General features: G+C 36.8%; 1 long non-coding RNA gene across 2 annotated transcripts in view; it reads right to left on the bottom strand.

Annotated features, from left to right (window-relative positions):
* Window positions 1-1,606, bottom strand: part of LOC116276379 — a 160,043-nt gene extending 158,437 nt beyond the window's left edge. For both annotated transcript variants that reach the window (XR_004185875.1, XR_004185874.1), the window contains exons 1-2: window positions 1,339-1,606; window positions 1,092-1,248 (exon numbers count right to left, since the gene is read on the bottom strand). This is a non-coding gene — a long non-coding RNA (uncharacterized LOC116276379). The remainder of the gene's footprint in view (window positions 1-1,091; window positions 1,249-1,338) is intronic.
* Window positions 1,607-25,051: the final 23,445 nt, after the last annotated feature.

A 25,051-nucleotide genomic window follows, 5' to 3' on the forward strand; every position in this document is an offset into this window, starting at 1 on the left:
CAATTTTTCCACACATTCTCAACTTCCCAGAAGCCATTTGAAAGTAGAATTATTACACAGGAACAACAAGTATAAACCAATAATCAGGAATTGGTTTAATCAGGATGATGTTCATTACAGCATGTCTGAATATCTAAGGCCTCATAAATCCAGCAGATCCACCCCAAACTGAAGCAGGATATTTCCCTGACCCCTTTGCTGGCAGGAACTGGAGTGCACAGGCACTGGCAGGGGTGAACTCCACTCACTTACTGCTCTACCTTTTATGGGAGGGGGAGTTTAGGTGAGTAGGTGCAAGAGCCAGGATGAGCATTTTTGGGTGCCGGCAAGAACAAACTCTGTACTGGTCCCTCGGCAGCATCTAGGGGAGGGTGCCTGTGACCCCTGAAGCCCCAGAGGAAGTGTAACAGTGCCTGTTTAGTTTTTCCGTCTGTGGATGGCTTAAGTGTTTATAGCTCAGTGGAGGGTCAGTGTGATAGCTTTTTGTACCCACACAGGTGACACCTGAGTTCTTGTCCAGCATCCAGGAGGAATAAAGGTGGTAAATGTGGGGGATTTTATTGCCAATGAAAGTGGCTCTCAGTGAAAAGGTGGCGGCTGAAAAAGGGATAGAGTGGGAAGGCAATCTTCTCCTGGAGTCTGGCTGGGGACTGTCCCTCTGATGTCAAGCCACTTCTCTCTGACATCCAACCATAGTCTCCAATGTCCAGCTGCTTCTCCTCTCTCTGTCAGCTGAGCCTGGGATTTTTATGGGGCACAGGATGGGGGGAAGGGCAGGCGATGGATGGTTTTGGAAAATGCAACATTCAAGTGAGAAAACAGGGATGCAAGTCCTCACTTTGGGCCACAGTATCAGGCTTTTCAGTTTGAGGGTGGGGACCTTGTTGGGGACCCACACTCTTTTGCCCAGAATTTCCCTGCCTCCTGTCCCTATCAAAACCACAGAGCTGGTATCACAAAAACATGGTCCCTGATACCCTCAAAATGTTCTCAGGTTCTGTCTTGACCAGGGCTTATCTCATGTCTGTTTTCAAATTTATTTCTGACACCAGTTCCAGGTTCTCAGATGGTTTTCCTATGTATAGACTTACCTCGGTCTTTGTCCTTATGCTTGAGGTAACTTCCATGTATGTTAGCCCCGGCTGCCATCTTTGATGTTGGTCAGCATTGCTTTGTAAATTGCCTGTTGCTTCAGGATAAATTTTCTAGTCCAGCTGGCTTAGTTCTACCCCATTCTTCCTTACATTTCTGAAAACAAACATTCCATGATGTCCACGTGTTTTCTTCCTCATCCATCCATAACCATAACATATAAAAATCATAAAGAGAATAACCTACCTCTGGATGAGAAGGATTGTCATAGACATATTTCATTTGATACTCATAGCAAACTTGTGAAAAACATGCATGAAATTCATTTTACAAATGAGAAGTAGAAACTCTAGAAAAAATAATGCTGATAACTTTGTCCTCTAATGTGATCCAGATGTTCTCAATAGAGTGTCACAAATTTATGTAAATATTTCCAGCTGCGACCAGGCATGGTGGTTCATGCTTGTAACTTCAGCACTTTGGGAGACTGAAGTATCCACTTGAGTGATCACTCAAGTGATCCGCTTGAGGTCAGGAGTTCGAGACCAGCCTGGCCAACATGGTGAAACCCTGTCTCTACTAAAAAATAAAAAATTAAAATTAGCCAGATGTGGTGGTGGACACCTGTAGTCCCAGATGCTTGGGAGGATGAGGCAGGAGAATTGCTTGAACCAGGAATGCAGAGGTTGCAGTGAACGGAGATCACACCACTGGATTGCAGCCTGGCAGATAGAGCAAGACTCTGTCAAAAAAAAAAAAAAAAAATCCAATTGGGATTATATATAAAGCTGACCAAGTTAAACGCTCAATCAGTTGAAATGATTTGCATTCCTGTGCTTGTCTTTACTTTTCAGTAGTTGTTAGAAAAGGGCTGCTTTTCAGTAGTTGTTAGAAAAGGGCTGCTTCTTGTAGAATAAACCTTCCTATGTGGATCCCTTACATTTCAAATTGGGTTTTACCCAAAACTCCACTCTGGGACCAGGGGGTATGAAGCATCCCATCTCACCTACCTGCTGCCATGCCAACTTGAGACTTCCCACCTGTGGATCATAGAGCTTATTACCTTTGTTACCCTGAGTTCTACTCAATATGACACTTCCATCCTTGGGATCCTTAAGACAACACCACTTATATCTGATTCTACATCTGTCTGACACTATATGTTTTGATCCCAGCAATTACTATCAAGAACCAGGCCACTCTGGCCTTGGAGACACTGTGGTTTTGACATCAGCTTGGTCTTTTAGCTAATGATACTGGCATCTTGTTGCCCCCTTTCCCCATAAGCTGACTTTGCTCTTTTGAGTCTTTATTCCAACTCACATTTCTCTACAATCATCCCTCAAAGAGAGGCACTATCCTTTGGGGTAGAACTCAGATACACAACTACTTTTAATCAGAGTTCCTAGTTTGCTTAAATCCCCTGGTTCTGCTTTCCTCATTCTAACTCATTTCACTTGAGGTCTGGTTCTGATGTTGTATCTTTGTCAATAACCCTAAGCATTCCCTTGGTAAGCAAAATATGTCATACTCAGCTGGATTCAGCCAGAAAGACTATGGGATCCCAGGAGTTTGTTCTAGCATGAAAGGGGAAGAAGCCAGAAACATGTAGAATTAGGGTTGGGGAAACTGACCTTGCTGTTGAGCAGATGCTCTGGCGAAGGTTGCCTGAGAGCCAGAGAACATATCAGTGATCTTGCTCCTGATCTGAGCCTGTGGCTGTGTCAATATCCAAAGGTTTCCACTGCAAACTAAGGAGTTTTCAGGCCCCAGTGATACATTAGATCAAGTAACAGTAGAGCTTCAATAGTCAGTATCTTCAGTTCAGAACCCCAGTTAGAATCTGGATACTCAGAGGGACAGGTCATGTGAATTGGCCAACATGATTGGGGTGGTCAAAGGAAGACTGTGAGCAGAGAGGATACCAGGCCTTTGGCAACAGAATTAATACGAATTCTATATCAGGTGGTGAATGGAAACTCCTGCTACACCTGCTCCCCAGTCAGAGCTGGAGTGTAACCAGCCAGGATAGATCAAGTGTCTCAGGGATTGCTGAGGAGAAATGAAATTTAAAATGCTACTTTTTTTTTTGCTTTTTACATAAAGAATTTTTATTTTCTTTTGTTTAAAACACCCATTTATTCTCTCTCAATTTTCATGGATTAGAAGTATGAGCACAGCACAGATCTCTGCTTAGGGTCTCATAAGGTCCATATCAAGGGTATGATGGTTTTTTTTTTTTTTTTTTTTTTTTTACCTCATGGGAGCTGTCGAGGAAAATCTGTTTCTAAGTTCACTTAAGATATTGGTAGAATTCAGCTCTATGCAATTGAAGGGCTGAAGTCCCTCTTTCCTTGCTGGCTATTGGCTAGGGATCATTCCCAGCTACTAGAGTCTGCCTGCATAGAAATGGTAAAGTTTGTCTAACACTTCTCTCTGCTCTCCTTTCCCACCTTATCTCTCCTGCTTTACCTTCTCCTCCACATACTTCTGAAGGGCTCTTCTGCCTTCCTCTTCTGCTTTTTTCTAATTTTACTTTTTATTGATACATAATCATTGTATCTATTTAGGGGTATATGTGATATTTTGATGCATTCAAACAATGAATAATGATGAAATCAGGGTAATTAGGATATCATCATCTCAAACATTTATCATTTCTTTGTATTGGAAACATTCTAAATCATTTATTCTAGCTATTTTGAAATATACAATAAATTATTGTTGACTATAGTTACCCTACTGTGTTATCAAAGGTAGAATTTATTTCTTCTATGTGACTATCTTTTTGTTTCCATTAATCAACCTCTATTCATCCCTCCCTTCTCCCTACCCTTCCTAGCCTCTAGTAAACATTATTCTACTTTCTACCTCTTTGAGATCAACTTTTTTAGCTCCTATATTTGAGTGAGAACATGTGATACTTGTCTTTCTGTGCCTGAATTATTTCACTTAACATAATGACTCTAGTTCTATTCATGTTGCTGCAAATTACAGATTTTATTCTTTTTTTGTGGAGGAAAGATATTCCATAGTGTATATATATAGCACATTTTCTTTATTCAGTCATCCATTGACAGATATTTGGATTGACTCCATATCTTGACCATTGTGAATAGTGCTGTTATAAATATGGGAATGCAAATCTCTTTGATGTACTGACTTACTTTCTTATGGATACATACCCAGCAGTGGAACTGCTGGATCATACGGTAGGTGTGTTTTTAGATTTTTGGGAAACCTCCATACTGTTTTCCATAGTGGCTGTACTAATTTATATTCCTACCAATGATGTATGAGTGGTCTGCTTTCTCCACATCCTTACTAGCATTTGTTACTTTTTGTCTTTTTGAAAGTAGCCATTTAACAGGTGAGAAAATATCTCATTGAGGTTTTGATTTTCATTTCCCTGATGATTAATGATGTTGAACATTGTTTCATACACCTGTTGGCCATTTGTATGTCTTCTCTTGTGAAATGTCTATTTAGACCATTTTCCCATTTTTAAATCAAATTATTTGTGTGTGTGTTTTGTTTTGTTTCGTTTTTTGCTATTGAGTTATTAGATGTCTTTATGTAATCTGGTTATTAATCCCTTGTCAAATGAATAGTTTGTATACTTTCTCCCCATTCTGTAGGTTGTCTCTTCACTCTGCTGATTGTTTTCTTTGCTATGAAAAAGCTTTTTAGCTCAATGTAATCCCATTTGTCTATTTTTGATTTTGTTGCCTGTGCTTTTGAGGTCTTATATTTTAAAAAAAATTTGCCAAGACCACTGTTCCTGAATGTTCTCCTTCTAGTAGTTTTATAGTTTTAGGTCTTACCTTTAAGTATTAATCCATTTTGATTTTATATATTTTGTTTTCTTCAGAGGTAGATTCTCACTCTGTCACACAGAATGGAGTACAGGGGTGCTGTCACAGCTTACTGCAAGTTTGAGCTCCTGGGCTCATACAATCCTCCCACCTCAGCCTCCTGAGTAGCTGGGACTGCAGGAATGTGCCATTTCTCCTGCCTAATGATTTTTTTAAAAAATTTCAATTTTTCTTGAGACAGGGTCTCGCTATGTTGCCCAGGCTGGTTTTTCAAACTCTTGGGCTCAAACAATCCTCTCCTATCTTGGCTTCCCAAATTGTTGGGATTAGACGCATGAACCACCGTGCCTGGCCTGATTTTTGCATATGGTAAGAAATGGAATTCTAGTTTTTATTCTTTTGCATGTGGATATCCAGTTTTCCCAGCACTATTTACAGAAAAGGGTGTCCTTTCCCTAATAAATGTTTTTGGTACCTTTGTCAAAAGTGAGTTGGCTGAAAATGCATGGATTTATTTCTGAGTTTTAAAAATTGTGTTCCATTGGTCTGTGTGTCTATTTCTATGCCAGTACAATGATGTTTTGGTTACTGTAACTTTGTAGTATATTTTGAAGTCAGGTAGTGTGATGGCTCTAGCTTTGTTCTTTCTGCTCAGGATTGCTTTAATTATTCAAGGACTTTTGTAGTTCCATGTAAAACTGCTTCTCATCATGCAATGCTGAATCCTACTGGTTATATTTTTAGTGATTTATTGATGCATGAATTACAGAATGTGTTCATTAATTATTAATTGAGCACTTATTATATGTTCCAGGTTATATATAGTAGGTTCTGGGACATAGCAGTGAACAAAACAGGCATAAGTCCCCACCCTCCTGGAGCTATATTCTAGAGAAGTAGAATATTCTCTAGACATTAGATAATATAAATAAACCATACATAGTCTCAGAAGGTGACAGGTGATATGGAGAAAAATAGACCAGAGAAGGATTATAGGCAGCACCAGGGGAGAGAAAATAATTATCATTACAATTTTAAATAGGGGTAGTCTGATGTCATTCAAAAGACCACCAGGATGGCTAAATAGTAAAAAACAGGGCTTCATTTGTGATATCAGTTTGCTACCAGGAAAAGAAGTTCTCCAAAATGTACTCAAGGTGCTTTCTCTTTGAAGAGGGGAAAGACAGATTGGGTGTTATGCCTCAGAAGCTCTGTATTAGACAACAGAGTCATACATATTCAGTATGTTTGGGCTAAAAGCTATATAAATTTATGAAGGTAGCTGAGCACATGTGCAATGGATAAAGACGTATGTACATACATCCCAGGTTCATTTTGGGATTTAGCATTAAAGTGAGGTGGACTTTGGTTCTTTACATCAAAAGGTGAAATATAGGACACAAAGACAGTTTGTGTGTAGCCTTTATAAACTGGCCAAAACTGGCTAGAGGTCAGTTGCTTATCAAAAAAACATGTAAGGCTAGGTCTCTGTCCAATAAGAGTTGGAGAGATCTGGGTTGTAATTCAGTTCTGACAATTTGTTAGATACCTGATAGCTCCGATTGTTAGGGAGTTTAACAAGAGTGTGGTTTTTCTTGTAGGGATTTAGAAATTTGCCATGTCAGCGAGGCCCTAAACTCTTGACCCATAGGCAACATTTTGTTTCTTTAACCTGAAAGTCCATCTCAGTTTGTAAAGGGGCATCTATTTTGGTCTCTCAGATCAGGTGGGGAAGGCCTTACTGAGAAGGTGCTGCTGCAAGACTTGAAGGAGGTGAAGGAGGAAGTTGAGTGCAGAAGTATGACTGGTGGGATGTGCTGTGAACAGCGAGCTAGTCCATGTAGCTGAAGAAGAGCTAGCAAGGTTGGGAGAAGTAGGAGATGAAGGGTAGCTGATGGTTATAGAACTTACTGGACCAGTGTAATGACTTTGGCTTTTATTCTGGAGTAAGCGTCCATCTTTGAAATAGAGAAGTGCATAGATCTGATTAATAGTTTAAAAGGACGGCTCTGGCTGATGTGTTGAAAGTAGATTCTAAAACACTAAAATCTTTGTGTGTTTGTTAGGATTAGTCTAGGTTGCAGTCATAAGAGGTTCTAAACAGCAATGGATTAGAAAAGACAGATTATTATTTCCCAAAGCAGTTTAGGTTGTGATCACTGGTAAAATGATAACACAGCATCAGGACTCTGTTATTTGCATAGTACTTCCTACCTTTTCAGAGTCGAAAATGGCTCAGTCCCATGGCTGCAGGCAGGCAGAAAGGGAAAGAGAGGGCATGCTGCCTTGCCTTTGATCGTGACCTAGATGTTGAAAGGACATCTCTTTCACTCACAACGCGTTGCTGGGACTCAGGTACATGGCATACCCAGTTGCAAGAGACACTGGGAAAGGAAGTATTTGATGGTTGTATACCCAAATAAAACTGCTATTACTTAAGAACAGTAGCTGTCAGTGTGTGGATCCTGAGCCAGCAGCATCAGGACTACCTAGCAACTTCTTACAAATGCAAATTCTTAGGCCCCACCCTAAATCCACTGATCAAAAACTCTGGGGATGGAATCCAGTGATCTTCATTTTAAGGAGCTCTCTAGGTGATTCTGGTTTATGCTACAAGGAGGATAGATGAAGGGAGACTTGTCGGGAAGACAAGGAAGCACAGCTTTAAACTATTAATTCTTTTTTCCCTAATATATTATCTAAAGGTGTGTGGATTTTCAATGTGAATTATTAATTAAAAGAAGTTGAGTCTGAATATTAAAGATAAGATGCAACATTATTAGTCTCATTTTAGACTTTGCAATAAGTATATTTTAAAATTTCTTTAGTATTGTGAAGGCTTCACCTGCAAAAGACTATGAAAGAAAAGTGACTGAAAACACATTGCTTCTATTTTCTTCTTAGGCTATCTTTATTTTCCTGCTTTGTTTTGTTTGGTTTCCATTCCATCTTGTCAGAAACCTACTGTGTGTTGCCAGAGTTAATTGATATTTCTAAGTGTCTTAAATATCAATACACCATCATGAACAAATGAAAATGGCCAAATCTGCCTGGAGAGAAAAAAGAAAAAGTGTCCTGGGAAAGTCATTCAACTTTCCCCCATTTATAAATAGAGGACTGTCTTATGCAGAGAACTCAGGAATTAAAGTTAAAAGAATGGAGTTGAAAGTCCAACAACAGGTCCAGCTCTGAGACTTCGGATGAGTTACTGGAGACTTGGACCAGAATTTGGTTACCGGATAATCTTTAGCGCATGAGGCACTTTATGAACCAAAGAAGGATATCTTGTATTGACAAAAGGGTATGATTTATCAAGAATATTACTAAAATTATGATGATAGTTTCAAAATATGTAACACAAAAACTGATAAGATTGAAATAAAAGATCCACATATTGACAATCATCTAATGTGTCTTTAACATATGTTCTTCAGAAATCAACAGATCAAGTTGATATAAAACAAATTAAGTAGCACAAATGATTGCTCTGTGTTGAGATACCACATATCAGAGGATACACACTATTTTCACTCAATCCACATTCACAAACCTGACTATATACTAAACACAAAATTTGGTATAACCCCCATTCAGAGAATACACATTATTTTTGCTCAGTCAACATTTAAAATTGACTGTATATTACCTACAAAAAATTTTTCAATGAGTCCCAAGCGGTTATATTCTTTGGGCACAGTGTAATAAAAGTAAAAATTAAAATAAAATAATACTACTAAATTACCCCATTAGTAACTTGTGTTAAAGAAGAAGTTAACAGCAGAAATTAAAAACTTTTAGAAATACAGCCATACCTCATTTTGCGGGGGGGCTTGTTTTATTGTGCTTTGCAGATATTGCATTTTTTAGCATATTAAAGTTTTGTGGCAACCCTGCATCGAGCAAGTCTATCAGTGCCATTCTTCCAACATCATGTGCCCATTTCATGTCTCTGTGTCACATTTTGGTAATTTTCACAATATTTCAAACTTTTTTGTTATTATTATATTTGTAGTGGTGATCTATGATCAGTAATCTTTAATGTGACTCTTGTAATTGTTTGGGGGTACCACAAACTGGTCCCATACACATGGCGAACTTTATATATGTTGGGTGTGTTCTGACTACTCTACTCACTGGTTATTTCCCATCTCTCTCTCTCTCCCTCTTTTTAGGCGTCTCTATTTTCCACAAAGCAATATTGAAGTTAGGCCAATTAATAACCCTACAATGGCTTCTAAGTGTTTGAGGGAAAGGAAGAGTTTCATGTTTCTCACTTTGAATCAAAAGCTAGAAATGATGAAGCTTAGAGAGAAAGGCATGTCAAAAACCAACATAAGCTGAAAGCTGGGCCTTTTGTGCCTAACAGCCAAGTTGTTAATGCAAAGGAAAGGTTCTTGGGAGAAATTGAAAATGTTATTTGTGTGTTCACAAATGATATGAATGAGAGTAAAGCAACCTTATTTCTGATATGGAGGAAGTCGGCGTGATCAGGATAGAAGGTCAAAACAGCCATAACATTTACTTAAGCCAAAGTCTAATCCAGAGCAAGGACCTAACTCTTTAATTCTGTGAAGAGTGAGAGAGGTGAGGAAGCTGCAAAGAAAAGTTTAAAGCTAGCAGAGCTTGGTTCACGAGGTTTAAGGAAAAAGGCCATCTCCATAACATAAAAGTGTAAGGTTAGGCCGTAAGTACTAATAGGGAAGCTGCAGTAAATTATCCAGAAGATCTACCTACAATCATTAATGAACATGGCTGTGCTAAACAAATTTTTTATGTAGGTGAAAGAATCTTACTCTGTATTAGAAGAAGAAGCCATATAAAACTCTCATAGCAAGTCAGGTGCGTTGGATCACACCTGTAATCCCAGCACTTTGGGAGGCTAAGGCAGGAGGATCACTTGAGCCCAGGAGTTGAGGACCCATCTGGGCAACATGGCAAAACCCAATCTCTACCAAAAATATAAAAATTAGCCAGGTGTAGTGGCATGTGCCTGTAGTCCTAGCTACTTGAGATTTGCAAGGCTGAGGTAGGAGACTCGCTTGAACCCAGGAAGTCAAGGTTACAGTGAGCCATGATCATGCCACTGCTTTCCAGCCTGGGCGAAAGAGCAAGACTGTCTCAAAAAAAGAACAACAACAACAAACCCCCCAAAACAAAAAACTCTCATAGCTAAAGAGGAAAAGTCAGTGACTCTCTTGTGAAGAGCTAATCCAGCTGGTTACTCAGTTGAAGCCAGTGCTCCTTTACTATTCCAAAAATCCTAGGTCCCTTAAGAATTATGCTAAGTCTACTCTCCCTGTGTGCTACAAATGAATGACAGCACATCTGTTTAGAGCATCGTTGGCTGAATATTTTAAGCCCACTATTGATATCCACTGCTCAGAAAGACAGATTCCTTTAAAAATATTACTGCTCATTGACAGTGCACCTGGTCACTCAAGAGCTCTGAGGGAGACGTAAAAGGAGATTAACATTGTTTTCATGCCTGCTAACACATGACCTATTCTGTAGCCCAAGGATTAAGGAGTAATCTTGATAGTCAAGTATTGTTATTTAAGAAATACATTTTGTAAGGCTATAGCTGCCATACACCGTGGTTTCTCTGATGGACCTAAACAAAGTAAATTGAAATGACCTTCTGGAAAGGATTTGTCATTCTAGATGTCACTAAAAACATTCATGGTTCATGACAAAAGGTCAAAATATTCACATTAATGGAAGTTTAGAAGAAGCTGACTCTAACCCTCATAGATTACTTTGAAAGATTCAAGACTTCAGCAGAGGAAGTAACTGCAGAGATGTTGAACAACAAAAGAACTAGAATTAAAAGTGGAACTTAAAGATGTGACTGAATTGCTGCAATCTCAGAATTGAACTTTTATTGAACTATAATAGATGAGGAGTTGCTTCTTATGGATGAGCAAAGAAAGTGGTTTTTGAGATGGATTCTACTCCTGGTGAAGAGGCGTAAACATTGTTGAAGTGACAACAAAAGACTTAGAAGCTTATGTAAACATATCTGATAAGGTGGTAGGGTTTGAGAAAGTTGACTTCAATTTTGAAAGACATTCTACTGTGTTTAATATGCTATCAAATGGCATTGCATGCTACAGAGAACTCTTTCAGAAAATAAACAACCAATACAATAAATTTTATTGTTATTTTGTTTTCAGAAACTGACACAGCCACCCCAGTTTTCAACAACTATGACCCAGTCAGCAGCCATCAACATGCAGCCAACCACATGGAGTCAAGACCCTCTACCAGCAAAAACATTAGAACTCACTGAAGGAATAGATGATTGTTAGCATTTTTTAGCAATTAAGTATTTTTAATTAAGGCATGTACATTATTTTTTACACATAATGCTATTGCATACTTAACAGACTATGGCATAGTATAACATAACTTTTGTATGCACTAGAAAATCAAAAAAAGTGTGTGACTTACTTAATTGCAATATTTGTTGTATTGTGGTGGTCTGGAATTGACTGCATAGTATCTTTGATATTGCTTATAATCTGCAATATCAAAACTTGTTTGAAGCAGTCAAAACAGAAATGTTAGAGCCTTGGTGCTTAAGATAATATTAAAAACATTGTTGCATTGCTTATACGATATGAAGAAAAATGAGGAATAAACTAAACATTTAAGTAAAGAAGCCAAACATGATTAATAAAGAAAATCCTTTAAAGAATAGTAATTAAAAATATAAATGCAAAAACAAATTCAGTAGAAAACAAAACAGTAGACTTAATAAAATCAGAAGATTCTGTGAAACAGACAAAATATAAAATCTTTGAAGTGTTTGGTTAAGGACAAAAGAGGTGACGTAAGCAAACTATATTAGGAATGAGAAAGATGACATAGATGGAATCATGAAAGGTATTTTAAAATAAAACAGTATAACAGTTTAAAAAATTGATTGTAATATAGATTGAACAGACAATTTGCTATGAAAATGAATTGCTAAATCTGAATCACAAAGGAATAGAAAATTAAAATTTACTAGTAACAATTACAGTAATTAAAATATTGGTAAATGATCTGCTCTCAAAAGAAGCCAATGGATCTGCATAGATTTCAAGGAATGATAAATTTTGATATCCCAAAGCATAGAGAGTTTTCGAAAAAACAGGAGAATTTTTTAATTCACTCAAAAGGGTTAGCCTTATACTAATATTTAAGCCATGCAAGAATAGCACTAAAAAAACCCCCATAGGTTATAACTCATTTATAAAAGGAGGTGAAAAGTCTTAAATAAATTGTTAGTAAATAGAATAAAAAGGTATCAAAAATATAAAGACATGAACTGATTCCAAGAATGAAATAATTATTTAACATTCGAAAAAATTCTAAGTGCAATTCTTCAGAAAAAAGTTTAAATATAATTACCTAGAAAGATTCTAAGGACAATCCCCTAGAATCATTAAGGCAACTGCAACTTAATAAAATTTATACTCATGCCTGAATTTTTAAAAATCTATTTTAGCAAACAAAGGAATAAAACACTTTCTTAGCCTGAAAAGGCTGTTTACTATAAATCTACAGTAAGTATCATACTTTTTCAACATTGGAAACATTCCTAATACAATTAGGAATAAAACAAGAATTTATGCTATTACCACTACTATTCAAGCAGGGCTACTAATAATGCAATATAATAAGAAAACTAAATAAAGACTCAAAATATCATTATTAGCAGCCATCATGATTGCCTACTTAGAAATCAAAAGAGAATCAGCTGAGAAGCTTTCACATGTAAGAAGAGAGTTCAACAAGAAAAGCAGATATAAATAAGAATGGTTAAATTTCACCAGCAACAGTCAATCAAAATATTTATAATAACAATGAACTCAAAATAAGTAGAGATAAACTTAATAAGAAATTAGCAAAACCTTTATGAGTAAAGCTGTAAAGCTTTATTGAACAAAGATAATACCTGAGTAAATGGAGAAATATCCTGTGTTTATAAAAGGTAAGATTTACTACTTTAACATTATACATTAGCATCTATAGATTTATAGATTATATATTTAATAAGTTATAATAAAAATTGCAAGAGGATTTATCAATAGAACTTTAGATAATTCTAAAGGTCATCTGAGAAAAATACATAGAAATAAAAACTTTGGGGGATAAAATAAGGAATGATTTCTACCCAATATGAAAACATATTATAAAGTTAGAAAGATTAAATCATTTAAGTATTATTTTAGAAACAGACAGATTAGTAGAACACAAGAGGGTCATAAAAATATTTATTTGTATGATATTTAGTTTATGGTAAAGAAAATTTGTTCTATTAGTGAGCAAAAGACAGAGCTTTCAACAAATGGCACAGAGATGATTGGCAACCCAAGCAAGGGAAAAAATGGTTTTTAAATCACAGCATGTAATCCCAGCACTTTGGGAGGCCGAGACGGGCAGATCACGAGGTCAGGAGATTGAGACCATCCTGGCTAACATGGTGAAACCCCGTCTCTACTAAAAAATACAAAAAACTAGCTGGGCGAGGTGGCGGGCACCTGTAGTCCCAGCTACACGGGAGGCTGAGGCAGGAGAATGACATAAACCTGGGAGGCAGAGCTTGCAGTGAGCTGAGATCCGGCCACTGCACTCCAGCCCGGGCGACAGAGCAAGACTCTGTCTCAAAAAAAAATATATATATATAAATAAATAAATAAATAAATAAATAATTTGCAGACACATTAAAGGTTTAAATATTAGACAGAAATATAGGGGACAAGTTTTGTAATTTTGGTAATTGGAAAGTCCTTACTATATAAGATTTACAACCTAAAGGCATAAAGGAAAAGACTGAGCTTTTATTACATTAATTAAAAGCTTCTGAGCTATGAGTGATACCATAAACAAAGTAAAACATAAAGGAACACGCGGAGCAAAACAGCGATATAGCTGTATTTACTGTTACCTATTTAAAAGGTGAAGATACATATTCACAGTGTATAATGTTTTATAAGCATTTAGGAAAAAGACAAATATCGTTGAAAACATGGACAAAGACTGAACAAAAATTATATGCAGAAGAAATATAAATGTACATAAAAACAAGTGAAAAGATGATCAGTCTCGTTAGTGTTCAATGAAAGGCAGATTAATATACAAATGATTTTTTTCTCATTAGATTGACAAAAATAATATTAAAAGTCAACAGATAACATTCAAAACTAAAGTATGGGCAAATTTCATATTATCTGTGGTTATATAAATTGGGCTGACACTTTTAGAACACAAATTCCCAATATTTTGATTAGAGAAAATTTACAAATATAGGTAGGTCTCACACCAATTTTCCTTCTGGAGGAGTTGGACGGTAAGACTGGAGAAGGGAGGAGAAAAAATATTCACTTTGTATACTTCTATATCACTGAATATTTTAGAGTAAGAATATCTTCATTACTTAATTCTTATTAAGAATTTACTTTAAAAAAATAATTGCATTGAGTTAGAACTGTCTACACAAATAGAAAACACACTCAACTTGAAGCACAAATGTGTTAATGAGGGTTCACTTTTGTGTCAAGTGAAGACACGTCCCTCTAGAATGTATAGCTTAGATTACAAATTACCAAAATGTCATCTCATTTGTAAGAAAACACAAGACACGGTTTGCTCTCAATCTCTGTATTGCTACTGAAACTTTTGTAAACATTCTTTTTCCCTTTTAATGAACATAAATTCAACTTCTCTGCTGATTCCCAGAGACTCCTTAGTTGTTTCCACTGCATATGCCTCACTAAATCAGACTTCAGTTAATTAAATTTGCTTTACAGCTGCTACAATTCTTTTGGGCCATTAGGCTTAAGGGGATCTATTAAATATATAATTTTATGGTGTCAAATTCAAGAGAAAAATGGAAGATACTGGACTTGGGCAGGATGGTGAACTATTTTTAAGCAAATAAAGAAAGTCACTGTCTACCTATTATTCTTACTTTCAATAAACAAGTTAAGAAAACTCTTCTACCCATCCATTATACTTTCTTAGCAAAACTCCAAACTAGGCTCAACCTTAATGTTCGCCTGCTCTTTGTCTAAATCTGTACTGCCAAGTTCTGCTAAAGAAAATTATAGAACCATTAAGACGAGTACCATTAAAACTACAGTCAGTGACCCAAACTGGGCCCTCAAAGCTCAGGATTGATTTTTTCTCCCAAACCTCCATTCTCCTCAAACCTCGACCTCTGTGTGCTGCCTTGCCTTCTACTTCTCTGAGAAACTAGATGCTGCTACAATGCTGAGGAGCCTATAAAACCACCCTCCCTCCTTCATTCTGGACTGTAAGAGACATTCTTCTTTCAGTCTAAGATTATTGGACTCCACAGCGATCTGGGTCCCAGCCCCTACAACCCTCACAGGGACTTCGCTCTATTGATAAATCCCTCTTTCTTGCTATTTCTACTTCTCTCTTTCTATTGGCCCTTTCCCACTATTATTTAAATATGCTTAAGTCTTTTTCTTCTTACAAAATGAAACCCCCACTCAAACCCACATCTGCCTCCAGCTTCCATGCTCCTTTCTTTTAGAGTCAAGCTTCTGAAAAATATATTGTCCTTATATGAATGGAACTATCTTTAAGTTATTAATATCAAATAATTACAATATTTCACACATCTCTTTCTCCCTATTGAAGCAGATAGTTGCCTCTTTGATCATTTTCTCAAGAGGATGATTGACTAGGGAGAAATTATAGTGTGACTTTGAGTCTTCTCTTTAATTCCATTGTGAAAAAAGATGTTTAGATGGTAGATAAAATATATGGGAAAGGAGAGAGAAGAATTACTATGCGTGCCCTGTCATTCCCTCTCCCTGTTGAAGGATGCATTTGGGTTGAGGGTAGGAGAGAAGATGGCCAAGTAGCCTCATAGGTGTGGCACTTCCCAGTGAGGTCAGTAGATCAAGAGGACAAAGGTAGAAGTCCTTGCTCTTTAGGAGGCCCCAGAAAGAAATATCTTCCTTGTGTATCTAGCCATTGGGACCATGGATGCTTGTGTCCAAAGTGTGGCATAGAAGTCGAGTGGGAGCCTCAGAACTTAAGAGCCCCTGAAAGCACAAACAGGGGATGTCTAAGTTAGAAGCATCCTGTATGTATCAATAGGTGAAAACCACCCTCCCACAACATTCCCGAGTGCCAAACCTGCTCAGGAACTTGATTAGATCCTGAAGATGGGAGAAGCCTCCAAAAGAGGTGATAGTTTGTGCCTCTCTAACATGTGCAATTGAAACAGCATAGCCAAATATCTAAGCTGAAATTTATGTCAAGGTAAGCAACAACCTTCATTCTTGTTAAATCTAATTTATGTGTTTTAGACATTTTCATATTTGACCTCTCTCTTACAGGTGACTCAGTTGACCATTCCTTCCTTTAAACCCTCTCTTTCTGTGGAATTCATGACACTAAAAAATTCTGATACTTTTACTATTTTTTTTTTTTTGCAATTCAATCTCTTTTATTAAATTCTTCTGCTGCTTGTTCTTTAACTGATGCTACTCATTCTTTCATTTAACAAATGTTTGTTCAGTATCCACCAGGTAGCTGGCACTGTTCTCAGTACTGGACATACAACAATGAACAAGGCAAATTTGGCCCCTTCCCTTATAGAGTTTACAGTCTAGTGTAACTGAGAAACTGAATGTGAACAAGGACCTGATGAGTGAGACCCAACATGAACCCAGATCAGGTTTGAATCACACACTTCCATCCCACTCCATGATTTTGTCAGAAGTTATTAATTCAAATTCCTCTGTAGTAAGGACTTACACATCTCTAAAGCAAGACAGATATCTGTTTAGAGCTCTGGCCACCTTTTATCCATCTGCCTCCTGGATCTTCTCTCTTGATATATTTTAGAACTTCAAACTCAAGATGTCAAAAATTGGTCTGTTTTCTTATTCTGTGAATGGCATACTATTATCAGGCAAAGCACTTGCCTCTTGTTCTTTTTTTCTCTTACCTTCATCCTAAGTTCCTAAGTTCTATCGTGATACATCCTAACTATCACTTGAATGTGCTCCCTATTAACTCTTGCCTAGATTACTAAAAAAGGCGCCTAATGGTCCCTATTGGTTTTAATCAAATCCCACTCAACCATTCTTCACAGTATAGTCAGAGCCACCTTTTCAAAAATATATAATTTGGGAGTGGGCTCTTTAAGAAAAATAATACAAAAGAATACAGCTTTTATCAGGACTCTCCCTGCTTAAAACTCTTTAGCGATTTCCCCAATATTCTTGTGGGAAAGCCCACCCATTCATATGACCCATAAGTTACTGCCTGATGTTATACCTATAACCCTTCCCACTTGCATCTCCTCTGCAAAACCTATGCCCATGAATACCATTCCTGCATCTCATAGCACAATTTAGTCATCTATTTTTTTCCAATTTTTTTAGTCATGCCATGAACTCTGTTACATCCAGTTCTTTCCATGAGGAATTTTACACTGTTGCCATTTCCTTCCCACCTTCATTGGGAAACTCCTAATTCATCCTTCAAGTCCTGGCTTTGACTTTGTGGAGGAGTTGTATCCCTCCAGCAGGCTGCCATGTGGTACTTTTCTTGTAATATCCCTTAATCACTTTGTATTGTGATATTTACTTATTTGTAATCCTCCATCAACAGTAAGCCTTTGAGGGCTAAGATTCTCTGTTATTTTCACCATTGCCTCACATGTATGAATGCTTGAGATATATATACATACACTTTACATGTACTTATTGGCATTTTAAATAAATAAATGTATCCATACTGTAGAACTTCTAAATGGAACTGAAGCTAGCAATATTTATAGTAAACCAAGAAGGCTTTTGAGTTTTTCATTTGACTAAATGCTATTTGAGATGCTGAGAGGTCTTAGGTAGTGACCCCTGTTATTAGACAGATGAAAAACTGTCACCTGAATTGCCTTCTAAGGCAGACTTACTGTGAAGCTGATGGAGCTGAAATTTCAGGGCCCCTCAGTTATGCAGTCTCTTCCAAAGTCCCAGAAGCGACCTAGCAGTGTAATCACAGTCCTGTGATATTGTACATTTTGAAAAAGCCAGTATTTTAACCACAGTCGTCTCTTTGACTCATGCTTCTCTTCTGCCATTATTTCTCCTGTTATCCTGTCATGCTGGAGTAGCTGGAGGCATTTTTGAAAACGGGCTAAGGGGAAACTGAATCCTGGATACATTTAGTTTGGATTTCGTGGGATATATTGGTTGAGTTGGCAGTTATTTCTGTTCAAGTAAGTTGTCACTAACTAATTAAAATATTACATTGTTTTTCTAGATGTTCTGATGTTTGTTGTTTTAGTCAGTTTTTAAAAGTCTGTAATTTTAATGAATTGTTTTTTATCATTAATAAATAACTTTTATACTTAATTTTGTATATATAATTTTGTATTTGTTTCCTTAAAGGGTCTACTCCCAAATTACGTTAAGTTTCCGGCCCCACACTTACTTGGACGTTTCTTCAGTTTTTCCGAGTATAAACAAAAGGAATGGATTGTGGGGCCGGAGGAAATGGAAAGTGGGTTCTCTCCCAATCTGTTTTCTACTTATCTTCCTGGCAAGGTCCTGTTAAGATGTCAAGAGTCACAGGGTCACACCGTTGGCAGGGAGTGCAGAACCTGGAGAGCAGACACTTCATCTCCAGGTTCCAATGTGCACTGAGACTGTCCTTAGCATGGTTCCTCTTCATTCCACTGACCACATTCTCTGAATTTGTTCCATGGTCTACCCTATCCAACCCACTAAGAATGCTAATAATGCAGATGCAAAATGCCATAGATACTATGATATATTTTTGTTTCCAATGGTTTTTTAATCTGCCTTCTGTCTGTACTAATACTGGAGATGGTCCTCTCCATTAAGGAGATCTTGATCTAATAAATGTTCAGATAGGAAAATAGGCAACCAGCACATAATCCAAGCACACACAGCTGATGACCCAGATGTCTATCTTTATGACGGTCTTGCATTTTTGTACTTACTCAACAAATACAAATTGAACCCAAACTCTGTGCATAGAGTTATTTATCTAAATGAGAGGTAGACAAAGAAAGTACTCAACTGTGACTTCTGTCAAAATAGTGTCTGATTTTAATTGGAACAAAGAGATACCAGTGAACTGTCAGTTGACAGTCTCAGGCAAATCTCACCATGGTTAATTGAAAGCAGAGAAACAAATTTCAGTCTCTGCCAAAAAGCCTTAGTGGTGTTTAAATAAGTTAACATGTGTAAAACGATCTAATGTTGAAAATATTCTGCTTCTGCTTCATAATCAAAGAAAATGAAAAAACCCTCAGAGGAAATGGAAAATTATGAGCTTGTCTGCCAGCTTCACTAAGGCATAAATCTCTTAGCTTCCAACTAGACAATTGGCTATTCCATGTTATTACATAGCAACATGACTGTTCTCAACAGTGAATGACTAATCAGCAAGGGATAGGGAATAATGTCATTTGTTTTCAGGAAATCTCAGGAAAGTAAAGAAAATATGCTGTATCTAAGCTGCAATTAGCATGTATACTATGCTAAACTTTCTTCTCTCTCTTGTGTGATTCTCCCCTTGATGGAGAGTAATGTTTTATAAGGTGAAGGAAAGAAAATTAAGCCTCTGCAGCAGAGGTACCGTTTATTGAGAATCTGTTATTTCCATGTATTATCACAATGGATTCTCACAAGAACCCTGCAAGATAAATATTTTCATTTTACAAATGAGAACCCAGCTTCAAAGAGGTTACATAACATACCCAATGCAGCTAGTAAGTAGTTGAGTCAGAATTTAGACTCAAGTCTTACTGCACTAAGTTATATTCTGTGGTGCAATGCAAGGTATTTAGTTCCTCATATATAGACTCGGGCTTGTTTAGACTTTTCAAAAGGCCACTCTTGGGCTTAGAAAGGATGTGAACAGAGTTGGCCACCACAGGTACCTGGCTGACTGTGATCACCATGGGGCATAGAGTATGCACTCTACATAGAGTTGGCCTCTATAATACTTCTGTCGGAAAGCAGTGTCTAGAAGGGATGGCCTTGGAGATGTTAGTTGATTGCTTTGCAAAATACGGGTGAATTTGGGAAGACTGGGCCTTTTTCCTTCTACATCTCAGATATCAACTAAAGAACTAACTCTTCGCCTAAAGTCATCACATAAATATGCCTAATACCATGCAAGAAATCTGCCTAGATAGATAAAATCCATTCAGTCCTTCACAGCATTAAAGGCATGTCCTTCCATGTTTCAATGTTTAGCTCTCTTTTGATCGCAGGATAAATCCAAACTCTCAAGAATAGCAAATCTTTAAATAACTACTCCTTACCCTAACCCATGTATCCTCTAACACATGTATCCTCTAACAACAATTCAATATTTTCCAACCTTCTTTGCACTTTCACATTTCTCTATGCCTTGGCTCACTTTATTTCATCTCCTGGAAATGCCTCCTGCACCTGCTTCTCTGGTAAAACTCTTTTGGTTCTCCAATATGTAGCTCAGTTAGTGTATTTCTGAAGAATCTCTTGACCCCTTCAAGCAAAATTAAGTTCTACAGCCTCTGAGCTCCGAAATAATTTGTGTAGACCTTTATGAGAGCATTAATAATATTATAGCATGATTATATAACTGTCTACCTGTCTTAGCCTTCCACTGGATTACATTATTTCCTATTTCCTATTCATATCTCTAATTAGGTTCAATAAATAAATGGGTAATGTCCTCATTTATCAGGCTTCATTCTTCTATTTTATTTAAGTTAAAGTCTTATACTATATTTGTCTTCTTTTCTTTTTTGGTAGTATGAACTCAGAGCCTTTGATTCGAGGGAAATGTGTAATTATATTCCAGAAGCCAAAAGAGAAGAAGACGGAACAGAAGAAGAAGGGGTGGTTATAGAACTAGTAAAAGGAGACAGAGCTTGGGACATTTTTTACCAGGCTTTCTGCAATGAGAATAATCTGTTTTTGAACAAGCGCTTTTTTTCTTAGCCTCTCTGTTAGAATGCAGTTAGACATGTCACATTTGAAATGTTCCTAGGAGAGGATGAATACAAAGCATGACTAAAAGGTCTTTTTCTAAACTGTCCAATATTCTTTAGAGATACCTTAGTTCAACTGAGGTCATGGGTAAAGAGAGATTGATGTATTGCTCATTGAACTGAGTGCAGCATGGTACAGTTGAAAAAACATGCAGATTGCAGTTAGAAGTCCTGAGGATGCTCACCAGCTTTGCCATTTATTCACTGTGTCCTTGGACAGGTTATATAACTTCTCCATGCCTCACCCCACTAGCCCCCAACATTAGAATTACAAAAGCTCCAAATAGCATAAAATATCTCAATGTCTGGTCCAGAGTAAGTGCTCATTAATGCTATTTCTCTTCCTTTGAAAAAAGGCATATTTTTACATTAAGAATTAAGTATGTTTAGCAATTTCCTAAAAATTACAATGGATATAATTGGAAATTTTTCTAATTCCTCCAGTCCTTAGTTTGAGAAATACTATAGAATGCTGGTTGTAACATAAGTGAGACAGAATTAGTTATCCCAGATGGGAAAGTAAGGACAGTACTGAGCTGGAATTCCTTTTAATGAACTCCCCTGCTCCAGAGAATGAAAAGGAAGTTCTATTTCTTGGATCTTGGAAAGAAATGTTTTTAGAGAGAAAATCATACTATTATTCATGCTGACAATATGGATATGCTCAACCTATGAACCCAAACAGTCTTAGTTAATGACAAGCTGTAATGTGCATTTTTGCTAAAATGTACCTAATTGGAAGCTTTCATAAATTGTGTGGTTTTCCCTTTTTCCTTTCAAAATAAATAAATACATACATAAATAAAATTGGGGTGTTTGTGGTAAAATACCCCAGATTGTTAGTGAACAGGTTTATCCTGAACTTTTCTATTTCCATATAGTAAACATCACTGCTGAGTATCAATAATGTTAGAATTTACTTCGGAAAAATGCTACTAATGGTATAATTTGAGCACCATCTGTATGTATATAGTATTTTATTCAGGTAACATGAGCACAGTATGACATTACTTGTGCAATTTTGAAAGGTTAATTGAATTGTTGAACAATATTTTAATTTATTCTAATTTGCTTCATTGGAATTCTTCCAATAGTTTTGAATATCTTTGCATGCATTAAAGTCTATTAAATTCTTCTCTTTTTTTTTTTTAACCCAAATATACATTTGTGGCCACATTTTAAATTTGAACCCCATTGTTAGCTAAATGTCAAACCCTTTAAAAATCTTTTCATTAAAGCTCCTTTTTTTCCCTGAGAACTGAAGTCATCTTATTCACATTATTTCCTGAAAAAGAAAGGGCTTGGTTATCCAAAAGTCTTATTTCTATCTTTTAAATAGGGTACAGATAAAAATTATAGTGCTCTTATAGGTGTGGCAATGTTGCCAAATAAATTTCTAGAATTTCATTTTTATAAGTACAAGTCAGAATATTTGATGAATTGCAAGTGTGGAATCAGAGACCTGCATGTTAAAATAGATTGTTACTATACAAGCAAATGGCACACTGCTACCACCATAAGACATTTTCATTATTTCCCATTCACAACAGACACCACGATTTTCCCACCAGTCATAAAGATCATTTTAAGTAAAGAGATGGAGCAACATTTTCAGAATGAGATGTTTTAAGAATATTTTATGAACTTATTCCAAAAATCAATGAATAAAAGTAGAGAAAATCAATTCACTCATGAGTTCTAGAGTCAAATCCACACCAACAGTCAGAGGGTGTCCTTTTTCTGTCTTTTAGAATTACAGATGTGAGAAAACTGCCACCAAAATATATTTTCAAAGTGTTAAAGTATACGTATCGGAAGATAAAAATCATGACTCTAAAAAACTTTATTTAACTCTTCAATTTATGAGGGAACCAGTAAGTGTTATGACTGGCTCAAAAATATTTAAAATGCTAGGATATTTATAGGAGATTTAACAAAGAAATGTTAGGATAAGATTGCTGATTTTGATTAAAAATAAAAACAAAAGGGGCTGGGCTTGGTGGCTCACTCCTGTAATCCCAGCACTTTGGGAGGCCAAGGTAGGTGGGTTGCAAGGTCAGGAGTTCGAGACCAGTCTGGCCAACGTGGTGAAACCCTGTCTCTACTAAAAATACAAAAATTAGCCAGGCGTGGTGGTGTGCACCTATAATCCCAGCTACTCGAGAGGCTGAGGCAGGAGAATTGCTTGAAAGCAGGAGGTGGAGGTTGCAGTGAACTGAGATCATGCCACTGCACGCCAGTCTGGGCAAAAGAGCGAGACTCTGTCTCAGAAAAAAAAAGGAAAAAAAGGCTCCATTAGAGTCCAACAGATCATATGTCTTTGGCACCATTTATTTCACTACATGAAAATTATTTTCATTGTTACTGGACAAAAATCTATCAGTAAGGTAACTTCATTAAGTCTGGGACCTCTTGTCAATAACCAACAATAAGATGAACTGAGAACATTCTTCTAGCCAGTCCTTGGGTGGCCTTTCCCCCAATATTATATGAAAAAAGCACACCAAAATTTTCTGCCTTTTTTCAAGTTTTGATAATTTTACTGACAAAAATAGTAAATCGTGCAGGCGATGCTTCTCAAAAGTTTTAAAGTACCACCAGTAAACATCTATATTTCACCAAAACATTGTTATGAGTATTGACTCTTTGGTTTGTTTTCTTGTATGTAAAGAATTGTAGAAAGCTCACTCAACACTATATTAGCAGATATGAAAATTGAGTTGCAAATGTATAGTGAGTATTAAGGTTACACTTGAAAGACACATTACACTGTTTCATATTTTAAAGCCATTACCTTTTTCTCATGACACATGAATTTCTATAGCTTTCAAAAGGGCAGAGTACACAGATACTCTCTATCATGGTTGTCAGATAAAATGACCTTGCTCTGACCAATGTGGACCTACCAAGAATTACATTTCCACAAGGTCGATGAATTGTTTTTGTAACGTCCACGTCTATATGCCTCTGCATAAATGCCAAGGTCTTTCATGTTCCTCCCCAAATATTTCTCTGCAATTTCCCAACATGCAGGCTTGATTTGGGCACATATCAAGGTCACCTAGAGTCTACTTCATGAGGACAAAGGCCTTGAAGTCAGATTCATTGCTTTCAGTCCAGATTAAGAGGTTCCAGGCAAGTTGCTCAAACCCTCTAAGAACCTCTCCTCATTTTTAAAATGGTTCAAAAACATTACCCTCTACAGAGAGCTCCTGTGAAGATTAATGAATAAATTTTAGTCACTTAGGGCATTGATTGTGGCAGAGTGAGTGCACAATAATTGCATAATAAATATGTATGCTTTATGTAGATAAATATCATTGTATTTATAATAATAATAAAGTGTCATCTTTTTTTGGTAACTTCAGCCTTCTCATTCTCTATTCTGTGTTTCTTTGTTTTTTTCTTTTCACTTTTGTCTCTCCTCCCACCTGGAAAATGCTCTCAATCTGTGCCATCTTTCCATGCTGTACCACAATCTCCAGTTTCTCTAACTCCTAATGATCTCTTCTTCTAAACAGCCATTGCATTTAATTATATATTACAATATTTGCTGCTATTTCATGTATGCAGCTATTTCTGCTGTTAGACATAAGCATCTTGAGGACAGTGTGACTTCAAGCGTGTACTAATTTTTATAAGGGATCCTTCTATCTAGGAAAACAAGCTCCAGCCTAAATGTTCCAGGCTTAAAAGAAATTAGAATAAGGATAATAAAAAGGAGGTACAGTTTGGCCATTAAGCCAAACCTCTCCTCCTACCTACTGTGCACCCACCAATCTGTGGGTGTGATGCCAGCTGGCTTCCACGGGAATCTATGCTTATGGGGCTGCTGTCTGCATTTGATTTTGCTGCTCTAGTGTCCTGGAGAGCAGTCTAAGAAAACACAGATGTATAAAAGCCTGGGAAGACATCATGAAACAGTTCCTATGTTGTTTCCATCTTCAAGAAAATCTTTGGACTGTCTGTTGTGCACCAAACTATACTGAGTACCACTGGTCTACAAGACATTGTTCTTTCTCTCAAACTGCTTTTATTAATTTATATTTTTGTAGATCCATAATAATTTTAATAATCTGTATCAATTTTAAATATGAGA

This window comes from Papio anubis, chromosome 8, assembly GCF_008728515.1.
Source record: "Papio anubis isolate 15944 chromosome 8, Panubis1.0, whole genome shotgun sequence".
In the NCBI taxonomy this organism is placed as follows: Eukaryota; Metazoa; Chordata; class Mammalia; order Primates; family Cercopithecidae; genus Papio; species Papio anubis.